This window comes from Convolutriloba macropyga, chromosome 1, assembly GCF_964194025.1.
Source record: "Convolutriloba macropyga chromosome 1, txConMacr16.3, whole genome shotgun sequence".
In the NCBI taxonomy this organism is placed as follows: Eukaryota; Metazoa; Xenacoelomorpha; order Acoela; family Convolutidae; genus Convolutriloba; species Convolutriloba macropyga.
The window spans coordinates 32286924-32308240 of NC_134468.1; the positions used below are offsets into that span (position 1 = coordinate 32286924).

Sequence of the window (21317 nt, forward strand, 5' to 3'; positions counted from 1 at the left end):
ACACCCATGAGAACTTTTTGCAGAACATGTGCTAGCAATGAGCACACTGCCCGAGATTTTCCAGAACGTCAACCAGCATACCGTTATAGAAAGATGCCATTTAATCAGCAATCAAAATACTAAATAGTAATTATGCATGTTTTTTTTACAACATATACAAGATAGCATGACAAACTAAAACGAAAATGTACTTATAATACCTCTGCAGATCGAAACATTAATCATGCAGTAGCAGTAGCAGACACTGGAGCATTCAGCAGCGCCACGTCAAAAAAACATTTTAATAAAATAAGCAGAAACCTCTACCAAAAACCAGAAAAACAACTCCTCCTGAAATAAACGGTTTTACAGCTTTCCTACATCAATTACCCACTTTATTTACAGTTCAACTGACATTCAAAATTGGCCTCTCACAATTTGAGGAACAATTCATGGTGTTTGAAACACTTTCCGCTATCCTTCTTGGATTTCCCTTTTTTGACAAAAATGAGATTATTATTGATGCGCACAACATACTACTTCAAACACCAGAAACTAATTTTCAGCTAAATTTTATGCACATAAAAGGCAGCAACAAGCAAGAACGTCCCAACAGCCGGAAAAAAATCATGGTCAAAACTAAAACAACTTTAACGCTCTCAACTGGTGAACAGAAAATCTTTGGAACTATTCTCATCAGAGGAATCTGATGCACAAGAACAAATTGGACCAGTAGAGCCTGCACTCAAATTTTAAAAACTCGGCTTTGGTCTAACGAGCACGCTTGACAAACTTACAAAGAACCAAAATACTACCCTACTTGCAATCAATACAACAGAAGTTCCACTTCACAATGAACAAGATTCTCCAGTAGCAACATTCGAAATTGTCACACCAGAGCAAGCTCGTTACTTGATACCACTTGAGCCAAAATTTTTCCAATCAAGCGATTTTTAAAGAAAACAATAAAACAAATAGAAAAGTCTATAGGGAAAACAGCAAAAGGTGAAAAATCACATAATAATAAAAGGCAAAAACGGATCCTTGTTCCCGACCCCAGAAACCAATCCCGACACATCCAAGATGAGCGCAGTAGAAAAACGCATATATGAGGAATTTCTCAAATTCAAAAATTTTGCAGCACTTCAACCTCTCTTGAAAAACGAAGACAGGAAAACTTTTCTTAACTCATTTAAATGGAGCGACAGCGCACTCTCTGACAAAGTTAAAGAAAGAACAGAATAGCTTCTAGTGGAGTTCAATGACATATTCACAAGACACCGCCCTAATATTTGCTACATTCACAAATTCTCAGTCAAGTTGACACCAGACACAAACAAACCTGTATACTCCAAAACTCAAAAATTTCCAATCCATCTTAAAGAAGATTTGCTAGTTGAACTAGCACTTCTCCAATACTACGGAGTCATAGTAAAGATTTCATTTAGCCGATATTCATCTCCAATATTTGCTAAACGCAAACCAAACGGAAGCTCAGAAAAATAAACCCTCTCATTAGAAACGACTACAACAATAACAACTTCCCGATAGTTAAACTAGCAGATGCGGGCACCCACTTAGCTGGCAAGAAAGTCTTCTGAAAAATGAATGGCAGCCATGGCTGCTTCTCTGTACCAATAGCAGATGAACAATCAGAACAGTTTCTGGCCTTCAACTTCGCCTCAGGGACATATGCTTTTCAAAGACTGGCCCAAGGACTAAGCAGAAGCGTCAGCGCCTTTAGCTCATTCATGCGTCAATACCTCAACCCAGTGATGACAGCAGATAAATGCCTTCAGTACGTCGACGACATTGCCATCGGAGCGCATGACACAAACTACATGCTGGAAAAACTTCGAGCAGTCTTTACATGCATCTGCGAATCAGGATTGAAGCTCGCAACAGACAAATTTGATCTCAAAGAAATTCCTGGGTAAGACAATAACCTCTGAGGGTCTCAGGCCAAAAAAACAAAAGATTACAGCTTTTCTGAAAACATTCAGAAAGCCACGAAACCCAAAACAAGTCAAATGCATAATCGGATTTTTTCAATTTTATGAAGATTTCATCCCTGAAATCGCTGAAAAACTTTCACCGTTCTATCATCTACTAAAGAAAGACACTAATTTCGTGATAGAAGAAATAAACCAAGTTATGCTGGAGAAGCTAACAAATGATCTAAGAACAGCCTGTGACCTTTTACTCAGACTACCCAAAGTTGACCAGCAATATGCAATAATGGCCGACGCATCCTTCTAAGCAGCCGGATACGTACTCATTATAAAAGAGTACACAACATTTGAAAGTAATCAGGATTTGACAGTTCATGCACCCGTCATTTTCGGATCTAGAATTTTCCACCCTAACCAACTCAAACTTTCGATTTATGCGAAAGAATTCCTCGCATTTCACTTTACCCTAGGCACCATTGCAAATATTATATGGGGTTAAAAAAACTACTCCTCATTTTGACAGACAACAGCTCAGTAACCAGGTTCTTCCAAACAAAAATCATACCGCCTACACTTTGGAGTGCTCTCGATCTTGTACTCAGCTTCGACATCATACTGGGACATATTCCCGGAAGAACTATTTAGCAGCGGATTATCTGTCGAGAATACACGTAAGCCCGAAAGGGAAACTCGAGTTTTTCATCAACTCACCCCTAACAATGCATGAAATTGAAATCAACACAACAGCAGAAACACCTGACAACTCAATCAGTAATCTGAGCAGCTCAGCAGATGACAATACACCAAAAAATATGAAAACATACTTACTTGAGTGTAAACAAACCAACGGAGAAGATCTTATGAATGTTCAAGCTGACGTTCAACTACAAATTCTTGCACCTGCAACGCAACAATTAAACGCCATGCATGAACAAAACCCACAAGATGAATTCATCACTCATGTGCACGGACCTTTAGACCTGCGTGCTGAACAACAACAAGACGAAAATATCAAAATGGTACTGCTCTGGTTCGAAAGAAGTTCACCGACAACAGGACAATATTTATCCAGTGATCTATAAAAGTATATCAAGCAATTCCCAAGACTAGCGGTAACAGAAGGCGTCCTTCATCGGAATTTCTATTACTACACTTGAATTCAATTTATTAAACAATATTGCGTCCCGTCAAACTTACAGAAGAAAGTACTCAACATAATTCATAACAGTGTTTGGAGTGGGCACAAAGGAGTCTCACTAACAATAACAGAGTTCATATCGATTTTACTTTTCGAATTTCACTGAACGCCTAAAAGAATATATCAGAAGCTGTCTCACATGCTTGCAAACAAAACCAGCACCAACATCTGCATTGAAACATCCAATAAAACCATTTTCGTCCCTGAAAAACTTCCCAGCAGACCACTTACTTATAGATCTGGTGGGAAAGATGCGCCCTTCTCCTTGAACGTACATTATCTCAGGTATTGATGTCTTCTCGCAGTATCTTTTCGCCGCACCTACGAAAGGCAACGCAGACATGACATCGTAGCACGAGCCCTTGTCTCAAACAATGAGACACTCATACGTTCCTTCAAGAATCATAAGTGATATTGGAACTGCATTTACATCCAAACAATTGAGTGAACTAGCAAACATATTGCAGGTGGTTCTCAAACATTGCACATTGAAACATGCTCTAACCATTGGCTTACATGAAAGTAATCACGCACCGCTAAAACAAATCTTGAGAGTCAGTAAAAAAAACCAAAATTCGTCAGGTTGGCAGAGATCCGTTGATATTTCAGTATTCATGCACAACACAACATTCGCACCAGCTCTGGTTTGCACGCCATCTGACTTCTTTCACGGCAGAACACCGATAAATCTTTTGGACCCCAGATTTGAAAACACAAAACTATGAGAGTCTCATCCAAAATACGACTGCTTTAAAGAACTACAATATAAAACTACGAAGCTTTTCTCCAGCGTAAAAGACAACCTTATCTCGCCTTATCTGAAATACAAAAAGTACTATGACAGAAGAGCAAACGCTACAGCACTAAAACACAAACATACTGCTTAATTCTTGACCCAAGAAGCACAAAACAAGTAGCAGTGATGAATAAACAGCAAAGCAGGTGGATTCCATTATGCAGAGTTGAAAAACTGCTCACGAATGCAAACTACATTGTACGCCAACCAACACAAATTACACGCATTGTATCCATCGAATGAGACTTCGACCTGTGAAACCACAATGTCAAGTAGAAGATCTTGAACTTGTAGACCCCTGAAACTTTGAACCAGATCCCACCATATCAGAAGAAGAGAAAGAACCACAGCTTTCCTACAGTAAAGTCAGACACCATATTAACGAAGACAATATGCAGCTGCCCATAAGAACACCAGATGTCCAGTTTTTCTTCTGAAAACCCAACAACAAAATTTTATGACATGACACATGAACCAACGTTTGACCAATTTGCATTCTTCGTTGGAGGCTCAGTTCCAAGCGCAAACACAAGAAACACCAGAATCAATTGATACAAGAGATTATGTTGTCTCAAACAACTCAATTTTCTTACCGTCCGATAGTCCTTTTGGCTCAAATCGACCATGCAACCTTCACAGGAACGATCATCTGGCATTGGCCCAAATAAAATCTCCTGCAAGCCGCAGAAGTGGAAAAGGAATAAAATATTGAAGTATTTACTTATTTCACACTTGACTACATCCCAGGCCCAAACCTGACAAATGATACAAAAGAAACTCATCACGAGGCAAGAATTTTAGACCCACAAGCAAAATGTTCACAGTCACGAAACCAGAGTCTCACTGACTTCACGTTCGATTCATCTGAAAATATTGGAGATTTATATTTGATGACGTTAATAGCCCCGTCTACACCCCCCCCCCCAATAATAGACTCTACAGGCAAAAAAACCTTATACCAGATCAAATCGATCAACGACATTTACCACAACAATACAACCTCAAGCAATGATGTCCAACAACCGAGCTCCGACGAGAACAATGAGCACTCCCTCATAGGAGGAAACGTTTGACAAATCGAAAATAACGAGAGCAATAGTGCTATTGTCCAACACGAAGCCCCAAGAACATCTTCGCCACTGTCTCAAAGAGTGTCCAACAGAGAACTAACGGACCTTGGCCCAGTGCTTCAAAGCAGAAGAATTGTTCTGCTAACACTTCACCATCGGGAGATCAACGGCAACATTCATCAAACTTTTTGCTTCGAAGATGACATCCAGCACGAATTAGGTACCAATACTCTTTATTATACATACACTTTACTTACGTCACTAACCAATGAATACACTCCAAAAACTTTAAATTTAAAGGGGAAAAAGACACAGCTCAAATCATTTTCCACAACTTTGTACCTCGCTAAATCAGTCGCCCAGAGATTCGAATTTAATTTCACAAACAAACTTAGTTACCAAAATGCTTAACATCCTACCACTTTTACTACTCCTTTCGCTCTTGATGAAAATGAACTAGCCATCGGTGCCAGCAAAAGATTGAGTATTATTCAACCTTCATCAGAAAAGTCTATTGACAGAAAAAGATTTCAAAACTGAAATCCTGGTCCCCTACCCAATATATAACAAAACAGTGGAAGACAAACCGATCAACTTGACAAAAGAGGTAGACAAAATGCGGACTTCAGAAAATTATGGTTGCCCATTGAACTTCACTTAAATGACTAACTCGACAGCAGGCCTACATTTGATAGCTTAAAAAAAGAATGACAGGAAACCAACAGGCCCAACACGACATTGTAAACCTCAAATCGGAAATGAACACACTACTAAGAGCAAACAGTCAAACTTCTAAAACACTGCAAAGACAACCCCGCGGTGCGGCTGCCGCAGCAACCACTGCAGTGCTTGAAATTGGAATAAGAACAGGGGACAATTCACTATGCTTCATCAAATCAGTGTTTGGCGGATGCGACAAGAGTGACTAGAAACCAGAAAAACATAAGACAAGCAATGGCTTTTCTCCAATACCTAACCGACCATGTTGAACAAATCACCATCCAAATCAATGAAAATTTCTATGTTGTATCAGGTGATCTGAAAGCCACCAAAGAAGCCCAGAATATAATTGAGACACAAAACAGGAACTGGGAACTTGTTGAAGGACAATTCAAGGCGTTGCGACAAAACGTACATCACATGAGAAACTGCATCCAATACTTATACGTAAGAGAAAAAATCAATCAATATAGTCTTTTACTTAGCAATATTTTTCAAGCAATACGTGCTAACGTCAAAACATACCACTCGGCCCTTTATATGATTCGAATCAATATACTGAATGCCTTGACGCCTATCATGAATCAACTTTTACCAATGTCACGAGTTCCACGGGTGCAGTTGCATGAAATTCTTACGATTGTTCATTATCAACAAAATGGACAACAGGAACGATTATCTCTAGCCGTACCAATCTAAGTGATTTTCTCGTATTATGAAACGAAACTAGTCACACAAGTCGAAGCAATTGACGCCGATCTTATACTTACACTAGTGAACCCAATGGCTTCGAAAAGTACAGTTATGAACGTATTGCTTGCCGTTCCTATCCCAATGCCGGACGGGATACGGGCAGGCAAAGTTTTAGTTTGGTGGCTTGAGGCCAAATACATGGCCGTCTCAGACGACGGAGAAGAACTAACGTTTATCGATGAAGACGAGCTCGCAAATTGTATCGGATCCCAAAAATACGCAATATGCAGCAAAGGAATTCCTACAGAACAGACTTATCAGTCCTGTATGGCTACTTTAGTTTACCACGATGACCAGCTACTTGCAATGCAACGCTGTTAACTGAATGTAGTGGAATTGCCGTTGACTGAAAAAGCACGCAATCTCGGCTTCGGTCGTTGGTTAATAACATTGTCCAAAGACGATTAGACACTCATCGAAAGCGCTGGTTATGGCAGCAATCCATTGGCAAGAATTGAGCATCCTGGTTGCGGAGTGTGTATCACACTGGGATGTGGAAATCAGCTTAGAGGACCAAATGTTCGTTTTTTGCTCAGACCTCACTGCTTGTGACACAGTACCGCAATACGGTTAGATTTTCAATTACCAAATCCAATAAGTACATTCTTCAAACCACTGCCTCCATTGGATGAACTAACGAAATTATTATCAAAATCTGAGGCAAAAATTCAAAATTTTCAGCAAATTCAACCAGAATGCAAACAAATGGAAACAGGACAAACAAACAGCAAATCAATAGAACGAATGGCCGAACCAATTTTGGAAAGAATAAGAGTATTCCATGGAAAATGTCTGTTTTTCGGATTTTTTTCCTTCTCGATTAGCGTTATACTACCTCTAACTTATTTTCGTCTTTTTACACAAACGGACAAAAATTCACAGATGTTTCCCTTTCCGAATAACACACGAAAGACGACGGATAAAAACAAAACCAATACAATTTGTTGCAATAAATGACAATGAATACCTACAAGAACATCCAGAACATCCCCTGCAGGAATGCTCACTAGTACTATCACTCGAAATCAAGACAGAGTTCGAAAACTAAAACGAAGAAAACATAAACAAACCTCGCACTCCTTACATATTCATAAGAAACTACTTCCGGACACTGAAACGTAACGAAGAAACGACTATCAGAATCGATCATGTCAACAGGCCTTCCGAAGCGAGACAGCCCGTCAGTACAAATTTACGGGAACACTCACCGATATCCCATTACGGAGCGTATCCTCTCAGAACAATCAATACAGGAAAGGTTTTAGAAAAAACCTGACCAGTTTCGAACCCTCAATTTTAGCATGAGAGTTCAGCGCGCTACCAACTGCGCTAAGTGGGACGGCAGCGTGGTCCGTAAAAATAACTAATAAATTGAAAAAATGGAAAAAAAAAATAATTTTTTTACCCTTACCCTAGCTTACCCTTACAGCCCTTTGCCCTTTCCCAGAATTTTCCCCCTTTATGAAAGCACCTGTAAGCCGCGAGGATTTGAATCTGGAACCTCAGATCAACGGTTAGAGGTAGTAGCAACTGATCTAAGTCACTTGTTGAAAGTTATCAAATATTTTCACTTCTACTCTACCGGAAATTAGAAATTTTTTGTCAGCAGTAAGCAAGGAAAAGCAAAAATTTGAAACTGAAATTTTAAAACAATATATGATTTAACTACACTTTTAAAAATCCTACATATGCCAGAGAGACAAATTCTCCCAATCGATAGTACCCCGCCATTTAATTTGCTAAAACATACTTCATAATTTTGATCTTACTTGAGTATCAAACCGAAAATTTCACTACGTCAAATTACTCTTTGAAAGAAAAATCGAAAAACAATTTACAGAGCAATTCCTCTCAAACCTCTATTTATAAAGTCGGGGATTTGCTCCCTACCTTTTTATCCAGCGAAGAATTTTTTTTGAAAAAGAATTTATACTGACGCATTAAACAACGGAGTAATAAAATGCAATTCCCAAAGGAAATTATTTATTATCTGTCAAAGCGAAAATGAGAAGGAATCCATTTGCCCGGAAGGCGAACAGTCTATCAATCACAGCCTATAATGAAATATTAATCATCCCAACCAGCGAAATTCCCCACAATCTCAAATATTCAAAATGTCAAATTTACCTCACTTCTCCCGCAACACTATCAATCATTCAAACTACTTTCCGCCTGCTACCTACCAGCAACTCTCTTTATTGCTAACTGTTTGCTCTTCAAATCTACTACAATTTTCTTTGCGGATGGAAACTTGGAACTTATTTCAACTAACTTGAACATTTTTCTTACATCTGAAATTTTACCCTTTGCACTATTTCAATCACTTTATAATGAAGTCAGTATATCCTTTCAGAATTAAAGTTGAGCCGCGCTTTAACACGACGGTCAGCGGCCAACCAGTTTATATTACAGAATACAGTATTGCTTTTTTTACAGATCGTGAAGCAGTAATTAGTATTAACATGCAACAGGACGAAATTGTCAACAGTATTTATTCAATTTCTTTTATCCCCCTTACAGTGATTGAGAAATCAGCTGTATGACAACAAATCATACAGTGCATACAATCGGGAAAAAGTTATATTAACGTCAAGTTCTATCTTAACTCAGAAGGAGAACCAGTTGCAGTAGAACCATCTCAAATGGCCTTTCCTGAAAGTCCCAAAAGCCCTGACCCCTTATCAGACCACGATTCTGCTGAATTAAATTAGATTGCGATTTCTCCTTCATCACCAATTCCATTCTCAGATGACTCTATGTCAATTTCCTCAAATAGTTGCATTAACATTTGATTAAAATTTCGGTTAAATCGATTAGATCTCATGTCTTTAACAACAACCCCAACTTTCACCACAATTGACCTATCAGAAGACACGATTCCTTACATTTCTCCAATTCTAAACCAATTTCCACTTTATGCTTACTTTGTTACTGAATTTGACATCAAACTTGGAGTCTTTTGTGCATACTTCATATTCCCCTGCAATAACTCATGCTTCTGTATTATTTTCCTGGATAAAAGTCAAGACAAAAAAAATCACCTTGGAACCAGATCATGCAAATTTTCTTACCTTTTTGACATTCTTGACATTCTTATAAAACACCAAAGAAGAATCCTTAGAAGACGAATTTGACCTGTAATTGTTTTTTAAAACATTAAATACTTATTTTTTTTTGCTAATTCCAAATCCTAAAATCTAGCACCTCACCAATTTTACTTTTCCTATAAATCACGACTACAAGCATTTGGGACCAAATCCAAAACTACATCGGCCCAGAAGACACCGCCCCAAAACTACATACCAGCCACGACATCAACGTTTGCGTGAAAGTGGGAATCCAATACATGGAGTCTCTTTTCAATGGAGATGTAATATTACAAAATGTAACCATCGTGATCTGGACACACTCCCATACAGGCCCTCTCACGAAAAAGTGTTTTTTTTACACAACCTAGAATATTACACCTATGTATACTACTTCATCACTTCATCTCAAGGTGCCCAACTAAGCCAACGGTACGGGGATTTTTTTCAAACGGACAAGGACGACCCCGTTGTGTTTGACCAGGTTGGCATCTGCGTATTCACTTAATTTTTCATACAATTTATTTCTATTCAAAACATTTTTTCTTATCTCAGCACTTGACTCATGAGTCCCAATTGATTTAATGTAATTTTTATTTTACAAACACCGCAAATTAATGAAAGGTAACGCCTCTCTTCTTATTTTCGAATTCTTATCAATTTTAATCTTTACTTCCCTGACCCCAAAAAAAATCACTCGTGAGTCATAACTCGTGAGCAAATTGAGCAAGCACGCCTAATTGAGCAAAATATCATCAATCAAACAATTTCCAACCATTACCAACAAAACTAAACATCCCAGCCTCTTATCACTTCGAAGGGCACGCAATTGAAAGTCAAAATATTAACTGCTTAAGCTACATACGACTCTGCAAATTAACGGCCAAAAAACTCACGAAACATATTTTTTTTCCAGAAAAAAACCAAACTAATGCAGGCAGGACCCTTACCGATTGCACAGAACCAACAAAAAACAATCCTTTCAACATACGTTGAAAGGGCATGGACTCGAAACAACAAAATCTCCAAAAAAATAACCAAAAACCTGGCAGTATAATTCCAACCCTAACAAAAAAATAATAAAAAACAAAAATTCGAACAGCTCTTTCATTCCATTGAAGGATCCTTCGGAGGAAGAATTAAATATACAATACTCTACTCGCTGTCCTTCGACTGCGTATTCGTTTCCCACATTTTCTTCGATTACACTCTTTTATTTTTTGTTTTTTAAAATATACCACTATTCCAAAAACTTTGCACATGCTCAGTCACATCACTATTCCGCCAGTTGATATTTCTCTTTATTTCGCCCAGTCTAGTCCTGTCTTTTTACTTTTTTTGATTTTCAATTCTTTTCTTCACTCCTATACGCACATCATAAGCAAGCGAACCCCAATTCCGGTCGACAACAACCTGATTTGATTGATCGCGCGCCTCTCAGCCAGGCAGTAACGGCAAACCTCTTCTAAAATTGAAACAGCATGCGCACACAACGAATCTCCAACTCTGATTGACTAATATAAATGTACACCTCGCCCTGATCTCTACAGCTTCGGAACCTTCTATTAAACTCTCTTATAATCCCACAATTTCTTCTTTACTTTTTGCTAATGGTATTTTCGTCCAACCATTCTCTCCATCCAGTCCCGCTTTACCTTCTATGATTAACTTATTCTTTAGGGAGTTGCAACAATTAATACCCCGCCGATTGACTGTCTCCGCTTCTTTCCAACTGAGACTTATTGATTTTTTTCGATCGTAGCACTGATGTTCGAACTTGTTCATTTTGATCAGCAGATCTTGTCTGCCTCGTGTCGTTCTAATCACAATAATTTTGCTTAAAAACAAATACAAAAAAAACATTATTGCCAAACGTATCAAATCCTAAATTGTTATTTTTAGCTAACGAACGATTTAGTGTCCATACTTTGACAGAATAGAATATTCCGTCTCTTCGTTAGTGCAATTATTCGTTTTTGCAAAGGTTCGATTAATTATCCAACAGTCGATCAATAACGCCGCTATTAAAGTTTGACCTCTTCGCAGTAAACGTATTCTGAATACTTTATCAATAGAGCAGTCAATCACACTGTTCTCAATTTACTTTCCTCCAAAAATCTATTAGTGACTGTCCTTTACTGCCATTCCGAGGGAATTACTTCCGAAAACTCCATTAGTGACTGTCATTTATTGCTATGCCGAGGGAATTACTTCAGTACTTTACCTCCACTCACACAGTGGAGCAGATGGAGCTGTCACACTTCACAGATCACTACTACATTAGTGTCCCTTGGAAAAATTGCAACTAAACTCGGAAGAGATTATCAAACAACTGTCACACTAATACAAATCTAATGAACGGCCTCCCCCTCTAACCTTACTCAACAAAAAGAGAAAACACTCATCACTTTATCTATTCAGTCTCAAACTCATCAGCAGAGAAAACAGTAGTAAATCAACACAGATGAACTACCAGCCTGACCCCCCCCCCACATTTCTCCTCGTTCGATGGGAGGCTCGCCCTGCTGATCAAAATTGGAATCCCAGAACCCGCACTCTAACGCACTTACGTGCAAATAACTTACGTTTGGCAGGGCAAGTCGACGAACATGAACATACTGCGAAAGACAGCCCTTATCCCACGAAGAAGCCCCCTCATGCCTCACCTCAGGAAAGTTGTGGGCGATCAGCAGGCAATAATCTTGAATATCAGGTCGCACCATCTAGTCATTCGAAATTTTCAATTTTTCTTCTACATTTTTAACAAATCTGCACGCCTTTATTTTTTTACTGCATGCTTACTATGCCTGCCACGACCAACACAAACATCTTTGCCAAATTTTGACAAAATCGAGATCAAAAATTTTTGGTCCAACCATCACCAACTGGACAAATATGGCTCCCATATGGCACTAAACTCACATCAACTTGGCCAACGCGGACTGTTGTATTTTCTTCAAAACATATAGCAGTGGCGTTCACCGGCTCAATTTCTTCACATGCATCAGATGAGAAAACAAGAGGACAAATTAGAGCAAACAGAAAGTAAACTTTCAGCATATTGATCTGTAATATTCAACGAAAACTTAGAACAAACCACTATTGATGTTGCTTTCTGTTTATACTTAATTAGCTTAGTTATTCGCTTGACTTCGACAATGCCACTAATCAAGACCCACTTGGCACAGCACACTAGGCAACCCTGTTTATAATCATAAGATTAAGGGTTCGAAACCCATCGCCGCCGCTTTTTCTAAAGAGCCGTAACATAACGACGGAGATTTTTGATTTGTCGAAAAAGACTTTTGTAATTTTATGCAGCATTCATTTGTTATCTTGAAATTTACGCAAACGATTCTGCTCAGTACAGCTCAGTTGGTTACTTGGAAACTTGAATGAAACTTGTAGCAGAAAAAAAACGTTTATAGTGAACCCGCGCTCTAAATAGCCCTTAGCAAAAACTCGCACTTGAAAGCATTTATTAGAAAGGAAATTGCAACGATAACTCTGTCTTCATACCATATAGCACTTGGCACTAGCACCTCATATCATATATGACATTGAGCACATACCATATAGTACCATATAGCACATAGCCGCCTCTAATAAGATAGAAAAAGATATAAGCAAATTAGAAAAAGAGTTATCATATTTAGTATTACTGTTAAGTGGTACATTCGTTGTACTTTTTATTGTCTTTATATGATTTCTAAAAAAACGGTAGTTTTTTCGTCAAACGATTTCAAGTTTGAATTATGTACTTCGACGAATTTGGTGCAATTTGTTTTCAAAGATATATATAAAATTTGAATTGCAGCGATTTCCCCTTCTGGCAAAATTCGAATCTCTGAGTTGCCGTGCTACTTTGTCTCTCATTTGCTTTCTTACTAGTGTTGATTACTGTCTAAAAAGGTCAGTGTAAAGATTTACTTAATATCTTTTATCTAGGAAAAGTGGCAAGAATTGTGAAAACAAGAAAATTGAGACATTTTCGTGTTTTCACAAAAAGCAAGAAATTGGAGAAAAAGCAAGAAAATGGAGACATTTTTTGTCTCCATTTCTGTTTTGCTATGTGCTCAGTTGACTACTAAAGGCAGCACCTCCTCTGAAGTTGATAATGAGGTTTTCAGTTTGTTGGTTTTGGTTGATTGAAACCAATATTTTTGTGCTGAGATGTTTGACAATCCATGTCTTTTATGATTCTTTGCTATCTCTTTTAAAAAGTGTTAATGAATTTCTAATTGTTGTCCCTCTTTGTTCATCTCAATAATTTATTTTCACTTAGAATCTTTAATGACAGGTATTTCAGCTTTCGAATGCAAAACTATTTACGGTATACTTGGTCTTATAGATGAAAAATTTTCACGGTTTCAATTAAAAACAAATGGTTATTATGAATTTTATACTGATCACTGATTTTTTTCGAGAACAAAACCAAAGATTTTTACAGTTTTACCCCCTTTTTGCCGATAGTTTTGTTGTACTGTTGTCAAATCGGTGTCCCCTTTTTTCAACCCTATTCATTTAACCCCCTATCATTTAACCCCGATTTATTCACCCCTGTATCATTTAACCCCTCTATCTTTTAACCCGACTATCATTTCACCCCGATTTTAATCTTTCTATATAAGGATTATTAAATAAGCAATATAATCAATGGCCATGCCTTGCGGGCCATGGCAATGCTTCAGCAGCCCGTGGGACTTGATTTGAAACTATCACAACCGAACGTGGGATTAATTTATCCACCTAATTATGACAAAACATGCCTTTAATGTCAACTGATAATTGGCGGGATGAAATGATAGAAGGGTGAAATGATAGAGGGGATAAATGATAGAGGGATGAATAAATCGGGGTTAACTGATAGGGGTTAAATGAATAGGGGTGAATTGAAGTAGAACCTGTCAAATCACTTCATGTGAATAATGTGACAAACCTTAACAGTTTTTAAAATGGCTCAATTGAGAGAGTAATTGGTTTCGGTAAATAGCTATATGTTTCAATTTTTTTTCCGTAGTTAGAAGACGATACTCATTATTCTGCCAGTAACTCTTGTTTTTTTATGAGATTCTGTTTTGTTTTCTCGATACCTGAATTTTTAATCCCTTTTCTATGGGAAAATAAACAAATTTAATTAGGTGTTTTTTAATAATTTTTAAAAACTTTCATACCGTTTTCTTTTCATAAAATAACAACGAGATCTGGCAATTTACCCTCATTTGTTCTTCTTTTTGATGCAATGTGGCTTAACTTTACTACTGATTAGTCTAATCGGCTATCGAGTCAGACAAAAAGGAGGTTCTTTGGATGTTTCGGTTGAGAATTGCTAAATTTTTGTGCACTTGATTCCATTGTTTTTCTACAAAAATTTGATGACATTTTGAGGTTTAGTTGCTTTTTTTGTTTTTGTTTTTTTAATAACGTTTCCTTAAAGGTTTTTACTGAAAACTCTTTTTGTCTCTTTGTCTTTTCGGTTAGATATAAATGACAATGCTTGATTGACTATGTTTCATCTTCTAATGCTTCATCTAGCACTGCTTGCTATAAAAAATAATTGTGATTGTTTTTTTTGACCGTGCTTATTTCTTTTCCCTTTTTGTCACTCAGAAATATAATTTACAGGTATCATCAGATACGCTTTTAGTTACTTTGACATCTTTAAGCAAATTTTGAATTTTAAAAATTTTGCCCGTTTTTTTGTTAGTTTTCTCTTTTAATTTAGTTCAAACAAGGAGGATGCCACGGAACCATGTGGGATTTATAGCGGTATACCATTTGTTGAGGTTAAGAGTTTACAGGCTCTGACGCCATTGTTTCAAAGACATGAAAGATGACTTTCGAATTTCTCATTTCATGTTTTTGTACTGCCAGTTTTGTCTTCCTTGATCTAATTCAGTCTTGATGTATGAGTTTTGTTGATCATGTATCTTAATAACAATTAGATATTTTCATCGGATTTTATAGCTTTGAAACTATTGGTTTTCAAAATGAAGACGAATGAAATTGTTTATTTTTCAGAAATATCTTTTGCTTTGTTCTTTTTCTGTATGGTTGGTTATTTCAGTTGTTAAAAGTTGAGTGTTTCTCCTCTGATATGAATCATGGTCAGGTATTCAAATGTATTCATTTCCTAGAATTATAAATCGAAATTTAAACCTACTATAATTTTAATTTTGCCGTCAAGATTCTGACCATATGAAGACACGTTGATTTCAAATCAGATTCTTTTCAATTTGTATACTATGTTACGAGCTTGACATCTTATTTTCTCTTATTAGACCAAGTTTCTCACCATAAAAATATAAGTGAACCTTTTTTTGTCACACTTGACGTACATTTAAAAAAGGTTTCCTCACTCTCAAAATGACCTTCCCTTCGTTAGAACGATATTTTAATGTCAAATGAGTTTGCTTCACTTGAATCTGTTTCTGACAACAATACTTAGGTCTCAAGTTTAAACAAAGCCGTTTGTTCTGGTCAAAATTTTTTACAGGCCCATTGGATTTGGATTGAATTGGAGTGTCAAGTTTTTCAAATATCGGTGCACACTTTTTCGGGCTAATGAGAACTCAATTCAGAACAGGAATTTTAACTACACCGGTAAAGAGAAACAAAATGTAAAGCAAAGCAGTAGTAAAGGGAGTGAAAAATTGGTTGTAAAAGTCGTACAATGAAGTTGTAAAAGTCTTACAATCAAGGTCACAAAAAATTATGTTCGTTGAGTATTCTAATGTTTGCCCAAAAGTTGTCTAATATAGTTTAACATCTTTGTGAGTGTTTTTCGATACGGTGTTATAAATGAAAGAAGAAAATGGACTGAGAAATTGCGAGTGAAATAGGGAGTGACATTTTGCTGTTGTTATCACGAATGCTTTTCAAAACGATCAGAATTTTTATGGTGCTTGGCTGCATTTTTGAAATTCTCGAGGGCGTGATAAGAGGTTTTAATGAATTCGGAGTTCATTTTTCCGAAAACAAGTTTGTGAAATTTTTTTATCTCGTCGTATTTGTTGTTCTTTTCTGTTGTAATATCACTTAGTAGCTTTAATAACAGGTTGCATTGGGTTTCAAACGAAGCGCGATTGAACTGACTGAAAGTTTGCTGTTGATATTTAAAGATTTTATTAACTTGAAACTAAATTTTTTTTCAAAAAACATGAGCGAAACTTTCAATTTTGCTTGTTTTGTTCTTCCTTTCTCGTAGTCGCATCACTTATTTCTAGTGATGACAAATCTCCTTTGTTCTCCAAAAATACATGAAAAAATTTGAAGCTTTCCCTTAAACATTAGTTGAGTTTTTAAAAGTATTTCCTATCGAAATGTTTTTCTTTATTCCAATTTAGCCCGCATTTTTTAAGTTCATATTGTCATCTCGTCAAGTAGTTGCAGCAATAACAAGTCAATAATTGCTAATGTTTGTTGTTCAGAGATGGCTAGGTTATTAGATATTTCATTTCTTTTGATTTCCATTTCAGGATGTTGTCTTTTACGTTTTCCATTTTTGTATTGAGACTAAAGCTCTGTCAGGCTATTTGAGTTTTTTTTTCTGACACCTTGCCAGTTCCGTTGTTTTACTCAAATGTTTTAAATTTAAAATCAGTTTTTTTTGTATTATGTTACGAGCTCTGACGTCTTATTTTCTCTTATTAGACCAAAGTTCTCACCAAAAAATGTAACTGAACCATGTTTGTCACACTTGACGTACATTTTGTCACTGAACCATGTTTGTCACACTTAAAAAAAGGTTTTCTCATTCTCAAATTGACCTTCCCTTCGTTAGAACGAGATGTCAAATGAGTTTGCTTCACTTGAATCTGTTTCTAACAACAACACTTAGGTCTCAATTTTAAACAAAACCGTTTTTCCTCATCAAAGTTTTTGCAGGCCTATTATATTTGAAATGAGTTGGCTGTTAACTTTTTCAAATATCTGTGCACACTTTTTTCGGCATTTTCTGACTAATAAGAGGTCAATTCAGAACCAGATTTTTAACTACACTGGTGAAGAGAAACAAAATATAAAGCGAAGCAGTAGTAGAGGGATTGAAAAATTGTCAAAGTCGTACAATGAAGTTGTAGAAGTCCTACAATGAAGTTCACAAAAACTTATGTTCGTTTAGTTTTCAAATATTCGCCCAAAAGTTGTGTAATATAGTTTAACGTCTTTGTGAGTGTTTTTTGATACGGTGTTATTATAAATGCAAGAAGAAAAGGGACTGAGAAATTGGGAGTGAATTAGGGAGTGACATTTTGCTGTTGTTATCACGAATGCTTTCAAAGTGATCAGTACTCTTATAGTGCTGAGCTGCTTTTTTGAAATCCTCGAGGGCGGGATAAGGGGTTTTAATGAATTCGGAGTTCATTTTTCCGAAAACAAGTTTTGTGCGATTTTTTTATCTCGTCGTATTTGTTGTTCTTTTTTGTAATATCACTTAGTAATATTAATGACAGGTTGCATTGGGTTTCAAACGAAGCACGGTTGAACCGATTGAAGGTTTGCCGTTGATATTTAAAGATCTATTGTCTTGAAACTATATGTTTCCAGAATACATGAGTGAAACTTTCAATTTTGCTTGTTTTGTTCTTCATTCTTTCGTAGTCGCATCACTTATTTCTAGTAATGACAAATCCATTTTTTTTTCTCCAAAAATACATGAGAAAAATTGAACCTTTCCCTTAAACGCTATTTGAGTGTTTCTTATTAAAATGGTTTTTCTTATTCAAATTTAGCCCGATTTCTTAAGTTCATGTTGTCATCTCGTTAAGTAGTCGCAGCAATAACTTTTCAATTGCTAATGTATCCTGTTGAGAGATAAAAAATTTTTTGATTTTAATTTTGAGTTTCAATGTTTTAATGATTTTATTTTTTCCCTTATTATTTGTTCTTTGTAATCTTGATATTATCAGATTTCACCGGCCTTCAATTGGAACAAAATTTGAAATTTTGACACAATTGGTTTTTATGTCTAATGGTTTTCAATTAAAAGCCATTGTTTCGAAACATTTGCAATAATTTTTTTTTTCATTTTCTATACTTTTATTGAGATGTCTCTTAGTATATTCAATAAAATTATTTTTGTGTTTGTTATTGTTAAAAGTGTAATATGTTCAAAGATTTCAATATTTTAGTGATTTTGTTTATGGCTTCCGCTTCAAAAAATTTTTCTGTTCTGATTTTTTGTGTTTTTGTGGCCACGTGCTGTGTCGATAATCAAAAATTAATTTTCGTATAATTGTTGATAGCAAGGTTATTAGATTGTTCATTTCTTTTGATTCCATTTCAGGATGTTGTCTTTTACGTTTTTCATTTTTATATTGAGACTAAAGCTCTGTGAGGCTATTGGAGTTTTTTTCTGGCAATCTGCCAGTTCGTTTGTTTTAATTGGCAGACTTTTTTACTCAAATAAGTTTTTAAATTGAAATCATTTTTTTCGCAATATATCGAAATTTGACTGATTTCAGGGGATTGCTGTTTATGAAAATAGACAACCGTTTGCATGTTTTTTAAGGTGTCTTTTAAACTCAGATTGTCTCGTTTTTCTTTTCAATTGCAATGCAATTATTATTTTCTTCAATGCATTTTTTTCTGTTAATTTGCGGGTGATATTGTATAATCTGGTCAACCAATTTCAGCATTATATGTTCTCTATTATGCAGGCAGACAACAATTAATTATTTGTTTAGGCATTAAGATTCGCCTGATTAAGTTTGTCTCAGTTGAAAGGTGAAAAACTGAAGGTCGTTTTTGAGTATGGTTAATTTCTCTGGCTCTATTCTTGCTTCTAAATGTGAAGCAAAAGCAGAGAAAATTTGCTTTTCAGTTTGCTCAAAAGGCTGTTATAACCTAAAGCACAGTAGACGTGGAGGCTCAAGCATAATCTTAAATTAAGTATATTTGTTTAACAGAAAAAACTTTTTAGGGAACGAAGAATTCAATCGATCATTTTCGTTGTAAAAAAAATATAGTTGTCTAATATAGTTCAATACTTTTGTGAGTGTTTTTTGATAGTGTTATTTTCAATGAAAGGAGAACTACCATGAAAAAAAAAACAATTTATTGTCCGCTATGCAAAAACTGGGAGTTGAATTTTCCAATAAATGTATCTTATCTTTTGTCCATTGCTATTTTTTGTCTTCTCAAGCATAAATGCGCTGAACATATAACAAATTTTTAGCACATTTTTCTGCACGTAAAAATGATCGCTTATTCGTATAATACTGATAAAAATTTGTATATCTTACGAAAAAAAAGTTTTTTTTTGGTCTCTCATCTTTGACCTATGCTCATGTTCACAACTGTTGTGTGTAACTCTCAGATGGTTGCTTATGATGCTTTGGTTTTGGCTAGAAATTGATGCTGACCACTTGCATAGCTTATACAATGTCAGTCAAAACTATAGCGAATTTCGAGATGCTTTTCGAGGAAAACAGGATTAAACTGTCAGTCAAATGAAACACAGAATTATTTCTCTTTTGTACCAGTGATTTCTTTAGTTGATGTTTCTTCCGATAAGCAGGCAAGTATTGTCTCTAGCAAGGCTATACAACCTCAGTATTTGAAAACAAATCTGACCGCAAAACCAATTCGCTTTTTGGGTAAGTTCAATTGCAATTGTTAAGTTAAAAATATTCTGAACTAAACTACAATTTAGGTGTATTTCAGGTAAACATATACTTGAGATCTACCTGAACCTGTAATTACATGAACAAGCTTCAGGACATTTTATCTGAACTATTTAAAGATCTTTGTTATATGATAAACTTGAGCGACTATCAAACACGCCAACTGAAGGCCGCGAGCAAAGAGGGTTGAGTATCAGCAATAGGGAATAATCATAATTACTGGCTGAGTTCTTCTATATGCCCAGTATGCGACCCAGCGCGTTCTGGACTTTCTCCTGCGCGACACAGTTTGGTCTGTTTCATCAGTGTGCACCAAATTTGGTCTGGACGCCTATGTGTGCGGCCAATGTGTGTCTGATAGTCTCCACTGTACGCCTTTCGATTGCAATGCAGTTATGATGTTTAATTTTTCTCTCTTAATTTTCTGTGGTTATTGTTAAATGGGGCCAGCAACCTTCAGTATATTACTTTCTCTATTCTGCAAATGGAAAAAAGGTATTTGTTTAGACATGCCACTTATTTGCAAGTCTTCGCTTTATCGAGCCTGCATAATTTGACATGTGATATACTAAAGGCTCGTTTTTGTGTAACGTTAAATTCTTTATCTCTATTCTCGCCTCTAACGTCGAAGAAAATGGGACCAAAGGCAGACTTGTTTCTCAGGATGCTTAAAAAGGCCTTTATTAATTTAATCACACAAGAACTGAACGCTCAAGAAGAAATTCGATTTTAAAATATGTGTTGAATAGAAAAAACATTTTATGGAACGGAGATTTCAATTGATCAGTTTTGTTGTAAAAGTGTTACAATGAAATTCACGAAAAATTATGTTCAGTGAGTTTTCAAATATTTTCCCAAAAGTTGTCTAATAGAGTTTAATATCTTTGTGAGTGTTTTTTGATCAGCGTTATTATATATGCAAGAAAATCGCATCATACAATAAAGAAAAGGCTATTGTTGTCAGCAAGGCAAAAAACGGGAGATGAATCGTCCAGAAAATGTTTTTTATCCTTCATTCCAGTGCCAATCTTTCATCTTCTCTAACCTAATTGCGCTGGGCAGTTAACAAATTTTTTAGCACAATTTCTTTACACGAAGTTAAAATGATAGCTTATTCGTAACCTACTGATGAAATTTT

General features: G+C 36.1%; 1 protein-coding gene across 1 annotated transcript in view; it reads left to right on the top strand.

Annotated features, from left to right (window-relative positions):
• The window catches only part of LOC142337981 (digestive cysteine proteinase 1-like), a 233575-nt gene that overhangs the window by 3748 nt on the left and 208510 nt on the right, over positions 1-21317 (top strand). The gene's annotated exons all lie outside the window — the stretch shown is intronic.